The following is an 18,594-nucleotide window of genomic DNA, read 5'->3' on the forward strand; positions in this document are numbered from 1 at the left end:
GAATATACACAGACGTAAACAAGCATTTGAAAAGGAGCTCAACATCTTATGTTACTGAGGAATTTCAAATTAAAACAAGATACCACTACACAACTATTTGAATGTCTAAAATCCAAAACACTGACAACACTGAATGCTGGTAAGGATGCAGAGCACCAGGAACTTTCATCCATTGTTCTTGCAAAAGCAAAATGGTACAGCCCCTTTGGAAGACAGTCAGACAGTTTCTTACAAAGGTAAACATAGTTTTAGCATATGGTCCAGCAATCGTGTATTAGGTATTTACCTAAATGAGTCCATACAAAATATGTCCATACAAAAACCTGTGCATCAATGTTTATAGCCTCTTTATTCATTATTTCCAAAAAGAACCAATCTAGATGTGCCTCAATAAGTGAAGGAAAAAACAAACTGTGGTACATCTCAACAATGGAGTATAATTCAGCAATGAAAAAGAAATAAGCTACAGAGCCACAAAAAGATATAGAGGAACCTTAAATGCATATTGCTAAGTGAAAGGAGCTAAGTCTGAAAAGGTTATGTGCTGTATGATTCCAGCCGTGTGACTCTCTGAAGAAGGAAAAACTATAGAGAGTAAAATGATGAGTGTTTGCCAGGGATTCAGGGAGGTGGGGGAGGGGAGGAGGAAGAGGTGGAAGGGATTTTTAGGCCAGTGACATTACCCTGTATGATACTAAATGATACTATAATGGTGGCTACATGTCATTATCCATTTTTCAAAACCCATAGAATGTACAACACAAAGAGTGAACTCTAATGTAAACTGTGGACTTTAGTTAATAATTATGTATCAATATCGACTCAACAATTTTAACAAATGTTCTACACTAATGTGAGATGTTAATAATAGGAGAAATTGGGGCTGTATGTGAGGAAGTTTATGAGAACTATGGGTAGGTTCACTTAATTTTCTGTAAAGTTAAACTGTCTCAAAAAATAGTCTATTAATTTTTAAAAATGGAACAAGGAAACTTTGGGAGTGATGAATATACTACTTATCTTGATGGTCATGATGGCATCATGGGTATATAAATATGTCAAAATTCAGTGATAAAAAGAAATGAGCTGTCAAGGCATGAAAAGACGTAAAGAACCTTAAATTCACATTGCAAAGTGAAAGAAGCCAATCTGAAAAGGCCACCTACCGTATGACATTCTGAGAAATGCAAAGCTATAAAGACAGTGAAAATACCAGTCGTTGCCAGAGGTTGAGTGGGCAAAGGGGAGGTGATGAACAGATGGAGAGCAGGGGATTTTCAGAGCAGTGACACTATTCTGTATGATACTGTAATGCTGGCTACATGCCATTATGCATTTAGCAAAACCATAGATGTATACAACAGGAATAGTGAACTATAATGTAATGTAAGCTATAAATGTTAGTTAATAATAATGTATCAATATTGATTCAATTGTAACACAGTACCACATTAATGCTAGATGTTAATAAGAGGAAAAACTAAGGGCAGGGGGAGAGACAGAGTATATGGGAACTCCCTGTACTTTTTGCTCAATTTATCTATAAACCCAAAACTGTTCTGAAAAATAAAGTCTATTATTTTAAAAAAAAGGGTAAAAGAGTTTAATCAAAACAAACCTTATCTTCATTTGGGTCAAATGAAAACATTTTTCATCATGAAGCACAAGATGTATTTTTCCATAACTGATTTTGCCAAGATATTTGGAGAGTCCTTTATTTCAAATATTACAGAAAAAATGAACTGTGTTAAGAAACACTGTTATCTCATTTTTTAAATATAGTGAAATCAACTAGCATATTGGGTTGTCCTCTTGGCAAATTGCCGCAATGGACAGATGGTTTTTCATTATCTGTTACACAGAAATACAAGGCTGGTGACAGTGTGTTTGGTGTGGATGCTTACTCATCTGTGAGAGAGTAATTTCTGCTGCTTGGCCAGAGCACATCCTAAATCTTTCTCTGCATCTGCGACAACATCTGCCTAAAACAACATGTTAATATCTGTATTTTTGCTAGGAAGATACATTCTATCTTATATCTTCCCAGAGACATATGAATATAAAATCATATTAATGTAAAATGGGATTTTTAAAAAGTCTTCAAGGGATTATTCTCTAAATGTATTTTTTGCATTAATGTAAAATCTTATTCAATACTTATTTTGCTTTGCTAGCATATGTTCCTAATAATTAACTTGGAAAAAGTAGTTTCTCTTTGAAACAGCTTCAAAATGCAGAATCAGTACACCAGCATGGTTAGTTATCTAAATATTATGCTTGATGGATAGAAGAAATCTTGAGTAAATGATAAAATTTCATACTGTAAACATTTAAAAAGATGCACACATTTCACGCTTATTCTAAAGAGAAATACAATGCATTATGCTTAATAAATTCTTGGTAAATGCTTATTTGTACAATTTTTACAACTCACAAAATTAAATTCATATAAATAATATATTGAGAATTTTTGTTGTGTTATGCAATAGTGTTCTCCTCTAGGCTGAATATTATCATGTGTACATTTGATTTGTCTCTGTTTTCATTCTTCCTTCTGTATTAATCTTCTTGAAGCAGTAATTACTAAAACAATAGACATATGCGTGTAATATAGTAATTGAAATAGATGTAGTGACTTGATAAGTGATGGCTCCAAGAGTTATTTACTCACTTTTTTCTCTGTTCCTCATTAACATAAGGTTATTTTTGCTTCTTCTGGTGTTTTCTTTGCTAGTTTTTCAAGATTACAAAATTTGCTGCTTGAAGTCAGATGTATAGCAAAGACCACTCTTCGTGTCCACTTTTGCATTCATATGCACTATCAAAGAATAAAATCTACTCCCTCAAATTGCTTAGAAAATTTCAAATGATTTTTTTTGTGAGACATTGAAAATTTGATTTAACATGAGAAATTATCCTATAAAAGCTCTCCTTCATGTTGTTCAAACTGTTTTCCTAATCTACTAACTGTTGCTTGGCTTTGCTTTGGCACAGATTCTGTTCATATGCCAATGATATGATTTCAGGAACATCAAAGAGAGCCAAATATGCCAGCTGAATGTTTTAATTAACTTTTTTATCAGAGAACAGTCAAAAGCTTTCTGAGAGCAGCATTCTTAAGTTATCAGATAATTCCCCGAACAAATTCATTTCCGTGAATTTCACAGCAATAGATAAATTTTAACCTCTTTAACTCTCTAAACATTTCCAGATGATAATTTTGAAAATAAAGGAATCTAATTTTACCAAGACATAGCATTTTGGAGTTATCAAGAAGAATAACCCTTAAGGAGTTGAGTCAGCAGCTACTAGATATAAGAGTCCTCTCCTGGTAATGAACATTAAGGCAAATTCTTCAGCCATAAAGAAATTAATTTGATTCTATGGAAGGTTTGTTGGAGAAACAATCATAGGTATGAGAGGAGAGTTAAATAAAAATCCAACAGTGAGAGAACAAATATTCTTTGCTATTCCCATATAGGTCAGATTATATTATCAGACATTTAAGTAGACAATGCATTATGATATACCATCTGATGTTTCTTTTAATGTCCCTTTATTTCACTGTATTAAAATACAAATATGGATTAATAAAAGAAATAGAACTTCTTATAAATTTTAGTATCCTTATTAGTTCTGATAGGCCTCCATAACTATTTGAATCTCAAGATTTTTGTTTTATTTTTATATTAATGTATATTGCATCAATGCAAGGATATGTATTGTTAAAAGGCAGAATAAGTATCTTAACAGGATTGCACTGAGTATGAGTTTCTGAAGTAAATGAACATATTAAAATTAGAGTTTTTTCATCCTTACAAACTTACATAAGTTCAAATCTCAACTTTTCAATTAAATCTTTTCTTCTACTTTATTCCCTGATCAGTTCTGGCATTATCTTCCACTCTATATACAGCCAGAAAACTGCGTGTTATCATTGACCTTCTTCCTTGGTTACACTATACAATTAATTACAAAGTCCTATACATTTTAGTTCATCTATTTTTCAAATTTATCTTCTTATTGCCAAACCAAAAATTATCTTACTTTAAATGCCTATCTTCAATTGCCCAAATGCTTGCTAAAGCCTAGAGAAACTTTGGAGATTGAACTATCTTTGTTTAAGGAAAATGTACTATTCTAGAGAAATATCTTGATAACACTAATTAAATACTATGACAATGAAGGAAGGTGTTGGCATTTTCCCTTTTAAGTTTTAATATATTTAAATGGGTACAATGAAAATTTATGTACAAATGTTCAATATTTATTATTTTCACACAACGGTCCAATTGCTTTACATATGTTAATTGACTTAATTTAACATAAAACTCTATAAAGTTTGTAAGATTATTATTCCAATTTTATAAGGAACCTGAAACACATAAAATAATCTATATTTTTTAGATAATGAATTTATTGTTGTAGTTAATGTTGTTTCCATGGCTAGTAGCTATACTGCATTGAGTAATAGCTTTCAACTCATACTAGCAAGTAATAGTTTTACTATTTTGATTTGTTGAACATCATCTTTTCCCTTAGATACAATTATGTCATGACATCCGATGGGCTGAGTGAATTTACAATGTGTCTATAATTGGGTAAATGAACTAGTGAAAGAAACAAAATATATGCAATTATAGTGTTTTAAGCATATATGTGTTTGAGATTATGCTGAAATCTCTAAGTAGTTTATGTGCATATCCTTTCACGGTATAAATTGCTCAACACTAGATTTATATAAATAATAATCTCAGGTACAAGTTAAATTAATTGAATGCCATGATCAAATAATTCAGGAATAATTATATTAAATAATACCTTTCTCTGAAACAAAGTAAAAAACTCCTCTTAACATATGTAAAGCACTTGGATTATCATGTGGAAATAGTAAATATTAAATTAATGATGGTACAGACATACATCATTTTACTGAACTTCACAGATATTGCATTTTTTACAAGATTCTCCACCAGTAAAAAGATTGCTACCAGCTGAAGGCTCACATGATGGTTATAAAGCATTTTTTAGCAATAAAGCATTTTTTAATTAAGATATATGCATTGTTATTTGAGACATAATGCTATTGCACACTTAAAAGGCTACAGTATAGTATAAATATAGCTTTTACATGCACTGGGAAACCAAACGCTTCATGTGACTTGCTTTGTTGTGTTATTTGCGTTATTGGGGGTAGTCTGGAACCAAACCCACGGTATCTCTAAGGTATGCCTGTATGGTGGATTTTATTACTGTTCCCATTTATTCATTCATTAATTCTACAAAAGGATTGAGCTCCCTGTCTTTTGTCATGTGACACAGCTCCCTCCAGTGGGAAGAGCGGGCTTCCTTCCTGCATTAATAGTGGGCTGGGCCATTTGACCTGATTTAGCCAGGGGCATGGGAACAGAGGTGATAGATAAAACAGCTTTTGGATCCATGGCATGTTTTTGCCTGCTCTCTTGCTTTTTTACCATCTTGCGTTTGTAACTGCTACTCCTTTAGCCAGGACCTGAGAGTGAAGAAGACACAGGGATCAGCTGAACATAGCAAAGGAGAGCTGCAGCTTATTCCCAGCTGCCAAAAGAGAGCACAACTGAAAAATGTCATTCTTATGGTAAAGCCACTGAAATTTTGGGGGTTTTGTTACTCAGCCTCACCTAGGGAAGATTACAAATGACCTTAGCTCTTTATATGACTGTGAACATTTCTCTTACAAACTAGCATGCTATAATCCACTAATAGTAGGATAATGCTGCAAACTTTAATCGAGGGCAAAATAAACTGGAGAATTAGTATTGATAAACAGGCTAGGGGGCATTGCAAATCCACTTAAGTGATTAAATCCAATATCATAGAAGTGTGCTCTCTGGAACAAAAACCATAAGGAGTAAAATCCTTACCTAAAAGTCTGACCCATGTCCAGGGCAGTCCTAGAGAACATCTGCTCACACTCCTCACTTCTATCTTAATACTAACTTTATTTCACGTCCTTGCATATGCCAAGCACTCTCTCACTTTAAGGCCTTTCACATGAACTTCCCTTTTTTTGAAAAAACAAAAAAGAGACTCATTCTAATTTATTTTTAAAGTTGTGTCCCCACCGCCCAAAATGATTGTGGAAAAAAATGTAGCTATCTTTTCTAAATGGGACACACTGATTTTATGAACAGTGGAGAGTAAAACATAACCAAGAAGACACGGGAGAAGCAGTAAGGCATTAATAATCTTTGTTTTTCAGAGCTGTTTCTGGAAGCTTTCTCCTATTCCTAAAGGAGAATTCCCTTTGCTGCCTTTCCAAAGTGCTGCGAGCTCTTTATTGAAACTGCCTGCTGAGCCTAAGATGGCGCCTGGCAGTGCTGACTATGAGGCAGCAGGGGGCGCCCTCAGCTCCTCGACTTCACACACAGCACACCTCCAGATGCTGCCCGCACTCGCGAGGTGGTTGAGCTTCTATCACGGACAAGCAAGACTATTGGAACTGACCACCTTCAGGCAATCCCCCTAAAACCCTCTACAATTACTTGGACTGGACTGAGAACCCTAGGGCAATTTAATTTCACAATTGTAAACTCTTCATTTCTAGGGTGTACCACATGTTATCTCTGGGATTGTACTTCCTGTGCATGTCTCTGACCATCTTGACATGGCCTCTGCCCTGGACAGCTTTTAGGTCAGCTTTCACATACTGGCCAGAGTGTTGCTGTGCCTGAATTGATGTCTCAGGCCAGGTAAAAAAAGGTTCATTGCCGAAACTAAGAAAATTGGCTTTCTAAGTTAGATCTTTACATTTAATGTAATTTGTTAAACTGGCTGACTCCAGGAATCCAGATGAGCAAAACTGAGATGAAGACTGCAGATTGGTCTCACTCTGCTATGTAGGGTCCTACTGATGATAATTTTGCTGTAAAGATACCTTGACTAAGTGCCAAAGGTATGGACTGTATAGGAAAGGGTTAACATAGCCGGTTTGAGACTGCTGTCCTTGAAAAGACCTACTTACAACATTGGCCTTTACCTGGCATCTGGGAACTGGGGTTTTTGGGGGGTTCCCATCATTCCCAGAATTGATAGGAGTAGTTCACTGTGCCTATAGTGTTTGTAAAAACAACGTGGCTTATGCTGAGTACCTAATTTTCTTCTGGAGGTCTTGTATTTTATATGTGCTAGGCAGAGGGTGCCTACATGACTAGCCCCCAGTAAAAACCATGGCACTGAGTCACTACACCCATGTTGTCACAATTTTTGCTGGAGGAATTAAGCATGCCTTGTGTGACTCCCATGAGAGAAGACTCTTTCTAAGCTTGCACATGGTTTCCTCTACACTTTGCCCCATGCACCTATTCCCTTTGCTGTGTATCTTTCCATTGTAATAGATCATCACCATGAGTATGACTACATTCTGAGTCCTATGAGCCCTCCTTGAAAATCATCAAACCTGAGTGTGGTCTTGGGGATCTCCAGCACAAAAACCATATCAATAGTTACATTAAATATAAATGAATTGTTCACATCAATTAAAAAGCTAAGATTGTGAGACTAGATAAATAAAAAGCCCCAAATGCATGTTGCCTATATAAGATGCACTTAAAATTTTAAAAAATGAATAAATTAAAAGCTAAAGAATGGGAAATACATATCACACACACAGTAAGCACAAAACTACTGGCATGGCTGTATAAACATCAACAAAATAGACTTTGAGTCAATGAATATTAAAGGAGATTCAATTCAAGATACACTTACCGTATGATCTAACAATTCCACTCTTAGATAGTCACCTAAGAGAAATGAAAATATATATACACAAAAAGTCTTTTGAATAAATGTTCAAATTAGTTTTATTCATAGTGACCAAAGACTGAAAACTATGCAAGTGTCCAACCATACGTGAATGGACAATCCTGCTGTGGAATAGCCATACAATGGGACAGCAGTCAGCAAGTCTGCAAGAAAAAGAACCAATCTAAAAAAAAAAAATACCTTGTTGAGTTGAAGTAATAAGACACAAAAGAGTGCATATTGCCAACATGAAGTTCTAGAAGTGTTAAACTTCTTTAATTTTGGTCATGGAGAACATGTCAGTGGTTGCCTGGGTTTGAGGCTTGTGGAGATTGAAACATTCTACGTATTGTGGTAGAGGTTATGCCAGTAGTTATACAATGTAAAAACTGTTCACTAAGAATGTGTTTATTTCAATTTAGTTAATTCTACTTCAAAAAATGGATTCTTAAAAATGCATTAGGAAGGGTCCAGATGATAAGCAAACAATAATTGTACATGCTATGTAATATCCCAATTTCTGACATGAGGTAAGAGGTATGTGCAAAGTCACCATTATTTCCCTTCAAGGAAAGTTCTTATAAACCCGAAAGCGGGAATTTTCATTGTTTTGAGTATTGCTGTATCTTCATCATACAAAGCAATGCCAGGCGTAGAGTAGATATTTAATAAAAATTTGCTTAGAATAGAATTAAAAGAGTTGGTAGAATATCTGAGACATCACTTGTTTAATACAAGATTGGTGTATTTCAGCTTCTAGTTATTTTATTTGCTTTTACATCTGAGAAAAGTTTCTGGTTTGGTACCACCAAAAAAATTTATATAGCATATTGATTATCTTTTCTTGTGTTATTAATATATAACTCATTAATTAAAATGATGCATAAAATAAAGTTATATAATATTTATCCACATTTTAGAACACGAGTAAGAAGGTTAAAATTAAATTCAGGTATAAAGAATCAACTTATAATTCTTTTTATGATGTTATAATGATATATATATAATGTATACATTATATTTATATATTATATATTAAATATATATATTTTAAAGAAAACTTTGAGATTATTGTTTAGTTCTTCTCACATTTTAGCTACATAAAAATCATCTAGAAATTTTGCTAAAATACAGAGTTTTGGGCCTCACCCCTGTTATTCTGTTTCAGTAGAATGGGGGTGGGGTTCAAGAATTTGCACTTCTTGCGTGTCCCCCGTTGATATTAATGCAATTGATTCAAGAATTCCGAAAACTCTCAAACTCAAACTCTTTTTTAATTTTACTATAGAAACAAAAGAAGCCTAAAAAGATTAATATGTCTGAATTATTACAATTTTTTTCCAAACTACCAGCCAGGTCTCCTGATAGTCAATTTCATGCTTTATCCTCCAAGCAATTCAAATGCTCATACTACCCAAAGCGATCTACAGATTCAATGGAATCCGTATCAAAATTCTAATGGTGCTTTTCACAGAAATAGAAAAAACTATCCTAAAATTTGTATGAAACCACAAAAGATCCTGAATAGCCAAAGCAATTTTGAGAAAGAACGATGCTGGAGGCATTACACTTCCTAAGTTCAAACTATATTGCAAAGCTATAGTAATCAAACATTATGGTATTGGCATAAAAACAGGCACATTGATCAACGGAACAGAAGAGATAGTCCAGAAATAAACCCATACATGTATGGTCAAGTATATACAATGAATACACAGTGGTGGAAAGGATAGTCTCTTCGATAAGTGGTATTGGGAAACTGTATAGCCACATGCAGAAAGATAAAATTGGGCCTCTATCTTACACCAATCTCAAAAATTAACTCAAAGTGAATTAGAGACTTGAACATAAGACTTGAAACCATAAACCTCCTAGAAGAAAACATAGGCATGTTCCTTGACATTGGTCTTGGTGATGATTTTCTAGATTTGACACCAAAAGCAAAGGAAACAGAAGTACAAATAAACAAGTAGGACTACATCAAAATAAAAATCTCTGTACAGCAAAAAAAAATCATCAATAAAAACAAAAGGCAACCTACAGAATGGGAGCAAATATTTGCAGATATATTTGATAAGGGCTTAATATCCAAAAACACATAAATAGCTCATACAACTCAACAGGAAAACAAACAATCCAATTAAAATTGGGCAGAAGAACTGAACAGACATTTTTCCAAAGAAGACATACAGATGGCCAATAGGTACGTGAAAATGTGCTCAACATCACTAATCATCAGGGAAATGCAAATCAAAATCACAATGAGATATCAGCTCACACCTATTAGAATGGCTGTCCTCAAAAAGACAAAAGATAATAAGTGCTGGTGAGTATATGCAGAAAAGGGAATCTTTGTGCACTGTTGGTGGGAATGTAACCTGGTGCAACCACAATAGAAAACAGTATGGAGTTTCCTCAAAAAATGAAAAATAGAACTACCATATGACCTGGAAATCCCACTTCTGGGTATATATCCAAAGGAAAATGAAATCGTATCTCAAAGAGATATCTGCACCCCCATGCTCATTGCAGGATTGTTTACGATAGCCAAGACATGGAAACAACCTAAAAGTGTCAGTCAACGGATGAATAGATAAAGAAAATGTGGTATACATATATACAATGAAATAGTATTCAGCCCTGAGAAAGAAGGACATCCTGCTGTCTGTGACAACATGAATAGACCTTGAGGGCAATATGCCAAGTGAAGTAAGCCAGACAGCGAAAGAACTTAGATGTTGAACTTATACGTTGAACCGAAAAAGCCGAACTCATGGAAACAGGGAGTAGAACGGAGGTTGCCAAGGGCTGAGGGGTGGGGGAAAAGGGAGATATTGGTCAAAGAGTACAAACTTCCAGCTATGAGATGAATAAGTTCTGGGGATCTAATGTACAGCATAATGTATTATATACTTGAAAATTGCTAAGAGAGTAGATAAATGTTCTCACCGCAAAGAAGAAATAGTAATTATGTGACATGATGCAGGTATTAGTTAATGCTATGGTGGTAATCATTTTGCAGTATATAAATGTATAAAATCAACAAGTTGTACACCATAAACTTATACAATGTTATATGTCAACTATATTTCAATGAAGCTGGAAAAAATCCCCCCCCCAAATTATTTAGTAACTATTTGCTATATAAAAGGTACTCTAAATTCAATAATTGCAATGTTTCTGTTTTTTTATTGTGTTAAGAAATAGATTTGGAGAAGAAGCTGAAAAATGTTTTTCACATCTATGAAGGATATTTATCAATAATGATGTTTCTTCATGTTCGGGTGTTGACAAATGTTTTTCTGTATAGAACCAGAGAGTAAACATTTCAGCTGGAAGGCCGTAAGTGGCTGCTGTAACTACTCCTTTCTGCAATAGCAGCACAAACGCAGCCAGCGACGCTGCATAACCAAATCAGCGTGGCTGGATTTGGCCCACAGGCCTCTGGGCCATAGTTTTTTGACCCTTAAATTGTGGATTAAAGGTGATATCCAATTAGATGGAAAATTATGTTGAAAAATAACTGCAATGAAAATAATATATATATACAAATTTATGCAACATGATAAACTAGGCTTAAAAAAATGTTCACGTAATCATTTAATATTAAAAAATTAAATAAATGAAATAGATCTATAACTCAGAAAATTGGGAAAAAAGGTCACAAAAATAAATGAGGTATTAACCCACACAAAAGTATTACCTACATAAAATACATTAATAAATTAAGACAAATAAAAATGACTAATTTAACAAATAAACACAACAGCATGCTCTTTGGAAATAAAGAGAAAAAAATAAAGTTAAATTATCTATCTGTTACCGAACAATTAAACAATACAAAATCCATCAAAAACTAGTTCAGAGTAAAACACAACATTCACTCTAAATATGCCATATATATTTTATAAAGCGCATCTTCTTTTATTCCAGATTTTATATGTGTATCTTCTTAAGGGAATCATTTGATTTTCCATGTGTATGTGAACATTTATTCAATTATCACACTATTAATGGACATGAAGTTTGTTTTATACTTTGCTATTGCAAAATTTACAGGTGGAAATATATGATACATTTCCAGAAGTGGGTTTGCTAAGTCTTAACACTATGAGCATTTAAAGAACTGGTAGCTAGTGACTAGTACACTCATCATCACTAATTTAAACAAAATACATCCCCAAATACAGCGAGTGGGATTTCCTACTTTCCCCAACTTTCTCTTCATCAACTTTCTGTATCTTTGCAAATCTCATTGGGAAAATGTGTTATTTCTCTGTAGATTTAATTTTCAATAATTCTATCATCCTTTTTACTTATGACTTCTTGATCTGTGAAGTAATTTTCCATTTCACTCTGTAATAATTCACCAGGCTGCACACTTATGACTTTTGTATGTGTCCTTGTGAAGGTTTATAACGTGTATCCATGTTGTGAATACAGCTGTAGTTTATGCTTTGCTGCCTCGTATTCACAATTCCACTTCTCCATTCTATTTATAAACAGTCGTAATTTTCACCAAGATGCATTAGTACAGATACATTATCTCTTCTCCTCCATATTCCCCTCAAATATTTCATATAGTGCAATTGAATTTATAACTGACAAGTATAGCAACAGTCATTAAAATAACTCATTTTATTTACTATATATTTTCCCAATTATTGGCATTATTTTAAGTTTATTTCTTATATTTCTGGCTTATTGTAGTCACAACGGCAACAGTGCAACGTTAATATTATATTAATGTGGGATGGGAGAAGGAGCAGCGGCCGAGGATAAACAGGCTGCCGTCGGCTTTCAGAAGGATGACTATCTTCAGGTTACACAGTCATGACATAAGCAAAAGAATTTTTCATAATTCCAAACAGAAGACTTTCAACAAATATTCTGTAAATAGAGAGCAAGAGATACGATAAATGAGAAATAATAGCATAATAATTTTGGTTATAACTTCAGGAGAGTGCTTCCTCTGAAGTCCTATGAAATGTTGGATAATGTTCTCCTTCATTCCATGACCACAAGACCTGCAACTGTGTTGATGGGGTTGGTTTCCTTCTTACTTCTATTTTCTCCTTACAGAGACTACCAGGATATTTATTTATTACTTCTCCTCCATTAAAGATCAAAATGTCATCAGACTATCCACATCCTATATCACTTATTTGCACTATCCTACTGACACACGCTAGTGTGTGTATGCACATATGTGTGTATATGTATGTGTACATATACATATATATGCATACACTTACATATGCATATACATATTTTATATGTACATATTTGTTATCAAGATCATTATTTAAAACTTTTAACTACTAACTACCTTCTTCCACTTCTCAAAATTGCTTATTCAGTATTTTCACTCCAGATATTATTCCACCAATACTTTCGTCAAATTTATTGACACCACCACCTTTCAACTTCGCTGCACCTATCATTTCCTCTCTTTCTCTTCGCTTAATATAAAAACAGTGGTTCATCATTCTCTTGCCCCTCTCTATATTTCTTATACTTTGTTGCCAAATTTCTATCTCTGATTGAAACCAGATCACTTTGTACTCAATGATTGCACCCAAGGAGAAAAACATGATTGGAGAAAAAATAAAACAGCCATGCTCTTTTCATTTTAAGTGAATTGAGATGCTCAAACATCTCAAGTGGTGTATAATTTCTGCTAGGCAGTCTGCCTATTTTTTCCCTAGTCAATGAACTCTCAAAAATCTCCAGGATGACCACCTTCTATCATCAAATTTCTAAAATCTCCTCCCCTCGTTGATATCAAGCTGATATCCTGCCACCTACTTTACAGAAAATATAGAGACTAACAGAAGAAAACAAACTCAATTTTTTCAGAAAATATTCCAACTCACTTGCATCTCTCATTACATTCTGCCTGTACTCCTGTGTAATTCTCTACCTCTATTCAACATAAGTCTGAACGTCTTTGTGGTTAATTGTATAAAGGACATAAAATTCTCCCAGATATTTATGTTAATAATCCTTTGCAAGGCCAAAATAAAGCAAGAATTTTAGTTATACTTTCAGGGCAGCACTTCCCCAAAATACTTATTAATCAGAAATAGAAAGATAGTAACATTACAGAGCAGAAGTCTGACAGACACCATCTAAACTAAGTTATCACCAGTAATAGACAAACAGAAATTATGTTCTTCCTGTGATCATGCTCGGAAAAGGACAAAACATTACAGCTCTATCCTGAATCTAATCACGATGAAACATCAGATGTGTACCTTGAGGGATATTCCACAAAATGTCAATGATACCAAAGATAAGAAAAGATGAGGAAATATCACAGTGTGGAAATTAAAGAAACATAATTACAGAAATTAAAGAAACATAGTTGAATGCAAGGTAAAATCCTGGATTGGATCCAGGACGGGATTTTTTTTTTTTTTCTTTTGATATAAGAGACATCAGTGGGACAACTGGCAAAATTTGAAGAAGGTCATTAAGTTGGATATTAGTACAGTCACTCATCACTTAACAATGGAGATATATTCTGAGAAATGTGTCATTAGGCGATATTGTTGTTGTGCGAACATCATAGAATGTACTTACACAAACCGAGATGGTATAGCCTACTACACACCTAGACTGTATGGTACTAATCTGATGGGACCACTGTCATATATGTGGTCCGTCGTTTACTGAAGCATCCTTATGTGCCACATGACTGTATTTCTTAATTTCTGTACTTGCACTGTGGTTAAGAGAACATCTTTTACTTTTTTACCTCTTATCCATAACTAAGAAGAAATTTTTTAAACATTTCATAATAGACTTAGAATATTTCAAGATAATAACAGAAAATTCAACAGGTTTTTAACTTGTTTGCTAGAGTATGTAGAGGTTACTGACCTAATTCTGCACAAGAAAGATACAGACAGAAATTCACCATTCTGAATTCTCTTGTAGTTCATTTCAAAAGCATTAACTGAGCCTTTCAAATATATGGTTTTAAATATGCGTATTCTATATAGAAAATTGCTTGAAAAATTTCCGTGTTCCTTGAATAACCATTATGTTTATATGTAAAAACCAGGAAAGGTCTAATTGCTATTTGCATGGATTATTTACAGCTAAGTGGTCTATGAAGAAATGAGAGTCCATAAAAATGCTATTGTGTACGAAAATCAATCTGTCTTGCTCATTTTAATAGGGTATGAGAATATGGGTTTATAGATTTTAGAATCATAGCCGTATAAATGTCTCTCACGAGCACGAACAAAGGGTATAAAAATAATTTGTCAACTAAAGGCTGTAGTAAACTTTCCTGCTGAATTTTTTATTTTCACAGAAAACTGGATTTCCTATTCCAGTAGGTGTATCACTGCAAATGTAAATATGCATTTTTTAAGTCACTAAGATGCTACTTTTATCCAGTAGAACACACTTTTTGTCATTTTATCTGATATTGTTGTAGTAATGAAACACATCTAACATTGGTGGCCACCAGGTAGTGATATTGTTTTGTTGTTGTTCTTTTCATGTATTTGTTTGGCCAAAATATTTGAGGTATTTAAAAATACAGAAAGAACTAACAAATAGTCACTGATCTCGGGGTATTCACAATCAAGGAGAGCAGAGGACAAGATAACTACACTTTCTTCCCTTTTAATTTTTTGTCTGTTTCTTTGTTTCAGTGATGAAAGCAGATGATTCTACTATACTCTTTGATCTGGGCATCAAAAGTTGTAACAGCATCATGACTGTAAGTTACCAAAGTCCTTAATTATTTTAACTGCGCTTATCTGTAACCTAGTCTAGTTGTGTTCCTTTTTAAATTTTTTGTGCTCCCCTTTTCTTTCAAAGAGAAAGTAAACAGTGGTCTCTCAAGTGAGAAATCTCTCTCTGCTGCATAGGGACTAACAATGGACACCCAGAAGGACGTTCAGGCCCCGAGCAGCAGCCAACGGTACGGTACGTATCTGCAGAGAATGCCACAGGGAAAGTGAAATAAAATCCAGGTATCCAATCAGATGCAGAGAATGTGGATACAGAAAATGTATCAGAAAAAGACTAAAAGATTGGTGGTTTTCGATGCTCAGTGAGACATGGGACTTCAGAGGAATACCTTCATTTCTGTTTGGATCTGCCTTAACATTTCTCATTATTATGTCGATTTTGGTTAGCGTATTTCTCTGTATGAATACAACTATACACATATGATTTCATTTTATTTCATTTTGAAACCATGTTTTACAGACATATATATTAATACTTTGCATTAAGAAATTCTTTTTGTTCAGTCGTATGACTTACAATTTAACATGTAATGTAACACACAATGATGGTTAAAATTGCTTCCCCAAAAGACACTTTTAATCAAACCTAGAATCATTTGGAGCTCTTTTAAAAAATGCAGATTTCTAGGGCCTTCTGAAGGTCTGATTAAGTAAATTCCTCAGAAACTACTGTTACGTCACCAACTATTTGTAAACTCTCTAGCATCATTTGGTACACAGTACACCCATGTACTTGATGTTAGTGTGCATACATCATTTTGAGACCTGTTTTTCATTTATTACTTGCTGTAGGACTTGCTATATTTCTACAAAATTCTTGACAATTTTTTAAATCTTGGCAGAGGGAAAAGAAACTTTAATGGTTGTTTTCTGGAAAGCAAAATCAAGCCCAAGTAAAATGTTAAGCAGACTATTAAGTCAGGCGCAATTTCCCAGGTGTAATCACTCATGAAGGACAAAAATTCTGCTTTCAGGATACAAAAAGAATAGGGATTGGTTTACACTGAATTATTGGACAAATATTGAACCTTTTGTTTTGATTTTAGGAAAGTTTTAGGATTTTAGGAATCAATGACCACAATAATACTCCATCTGTTTCGGGATTCCATCATTATGGAATGTCATGTTGGCCTCCCTAACATGCATTTTAAAGATTAGATATATTCTAACTTTATTAATAGCTAATATTTGTTCTGAAATTCAAAAACTTATCTACACTATTTTTCAAAAACACATGTATTTTTACCACCATTCTTATATATAAAGTTATACAAATTGCTCATGTGTTATATGAAGTACTACAATGTTAAGATATTTAAGAGTGCTTCCTTGGTTTTCTTCTGTTCCTTTCTGTTCCTCTTGACCTTGTCTTTTTTAGACAAGAGAGTCCCAACATACATGATATCCCTTTACAGTAGTCTCCTAAATGAATAAACAAATCCCAATTCATTGGGTAATGTAGTTACACTTTTCTTAACTGTTTTAATTTCAACATAGGTTTTTTAAGTATCAATAGTTTAATTGATTGTTTTTATTTGGTTAACTAGACTGAGAAGGTTTAATGGAAAAAATGTTACAACTGGAACTCAAGACCACTGTTATCAGTCAACCACTTGTCTCTTTGGGCCCCTTTCATCTATAACATTGAAATAATTTTATCTCTTACCTACCTGGACAGTTTTGAGAAAATATATATAAAATTGTTTTAAAAGCATTATTTTGCATAGTGCTCTATAAATATAAAAATGAGTAAATTTGAGCTTGAAGATGGCACATAAATCATCCCTAATACGCTGTCTACCAACAACCTGGACACACTGAAAATCACGCAGAGTTCATGGGAAAAGCACTGAATGAAGCTGGTCTCGAATCTAGCCCCGCCCCTCCGTGATTGGCCAGTTGACTTCATTTCTCTTAACTTCAGCTTCATTATCAAAGTGGGGGAATTATGGCGGTCAGTACCTAGAGGTAACAGTGCTTTTAGACCCTGAAGCTATCTTCAGAGATCCAAGTTCCGAAAAATTCAAAAGCAGCAGATGAAATGAGAAATGGCCCGGCCTAGAAAGAATAAAATATCCTATAATGAGATAGCTGAAAAGGTGTAAAACCAAGTTGCCTCCCTACCTATACATATACACATGCATCCCCACCCCTTCTAGAATAAGTTCTCTGTAGAAAATTAGTCAAGGGGAAGTAGCATTTGAGCAGAGGGCTGAAGGATGAGGAGGCAGCCATAGAAAGACAAGGAGAAGGAGCATTCCTGAAATAGTGGAAGCAGCCAGGGTAAAGGCTATGGAGTGGAAAGCAAGCTTGTCTTATTCCCACTTCAGAATGAAGCCCACGAGACTCAAACTTCACCAGCAGGGGAGGGGGGAGAAGATGAGGCGGCGGAGGTAGGCAGAAGCCAGCTCACTCAGGGCCTGGTGATGGGAAGCCGCCGGAACAGTAAGCAGGAGAGTGAAACAGTGTAAGACTTGAAGGACACCACACACGCGAGAAAATGGTTGGGTGAGGTGATGAATATGTTAATTATCTTGACTGTGGTGATCATTTCATAATGCATATGTATATCAAAACATTGCATTGTATACCTTAAATATATGTAATTTTATTTGTCAATTATATCTCAATAAAACTGGAAAAAATTTTAGATAATGTTTTCTTAGCAGCTATTTTCTCTTACTAACTAATTCTGGTTATTTATTTATTCAGTAAACATTTATTGAGCTCTTACAACACATAAAGTACTGTGGTAGGCTGTGGCAATACAACAGTAAACGAAACATCCCCTCTCATCCCCATTAAGAAATTTTTAGATTGCTAGGGAAGATACATAAGCAAACAAGACATCTGAATACAGGGATAAACAGAGGGTCCACTGAGAATATAGCTGAGGACACCTTTGAACTCTGCTTTGTAGTTTTGTCCTTGTTTCATACACCATTCCATAAATCCATATGTACCTTTACTATTAAAGCATGAAAAGAACCAGAAACATGTAATTCATGTGAAGATAGATGCGAGGGGAAAAAATAAATTA

General features: G+C 34.2%; 1 pseudogene; it reads left to right on the forward strand.

The window, feature by feature from the left end:
• The first annotated feature begins 15,680 nt into the window (after positions 1 to 15,680).
• On the forward strand, positions 15,681 to 15,860 carry LOC101392679 (DNA-directed RNA polymerases I, II, and III subunit RPABC4 pseudogene; annotated as a pseudogene).
• The last annotated feature ends 2,734 nt before the right edge of the window (positions 15,861 to 18,594 follow it).

This window comes from Ceratotherium simum, chromosome 12, assembly GCF_057802395.1.
Source record: "Ceratotherium simum simum isolate JZ-2026a chromosome 12, ASM5780239v1, whole genome shotgun sequence".
In the NCBI taxonomy this organism is placed as follows: Eukaryota; Metazoa; Chordata; class Mammalia; order Perissodactyla; family Rhinocerotidae; genus Ceratotherium; species Ceratotherium simum.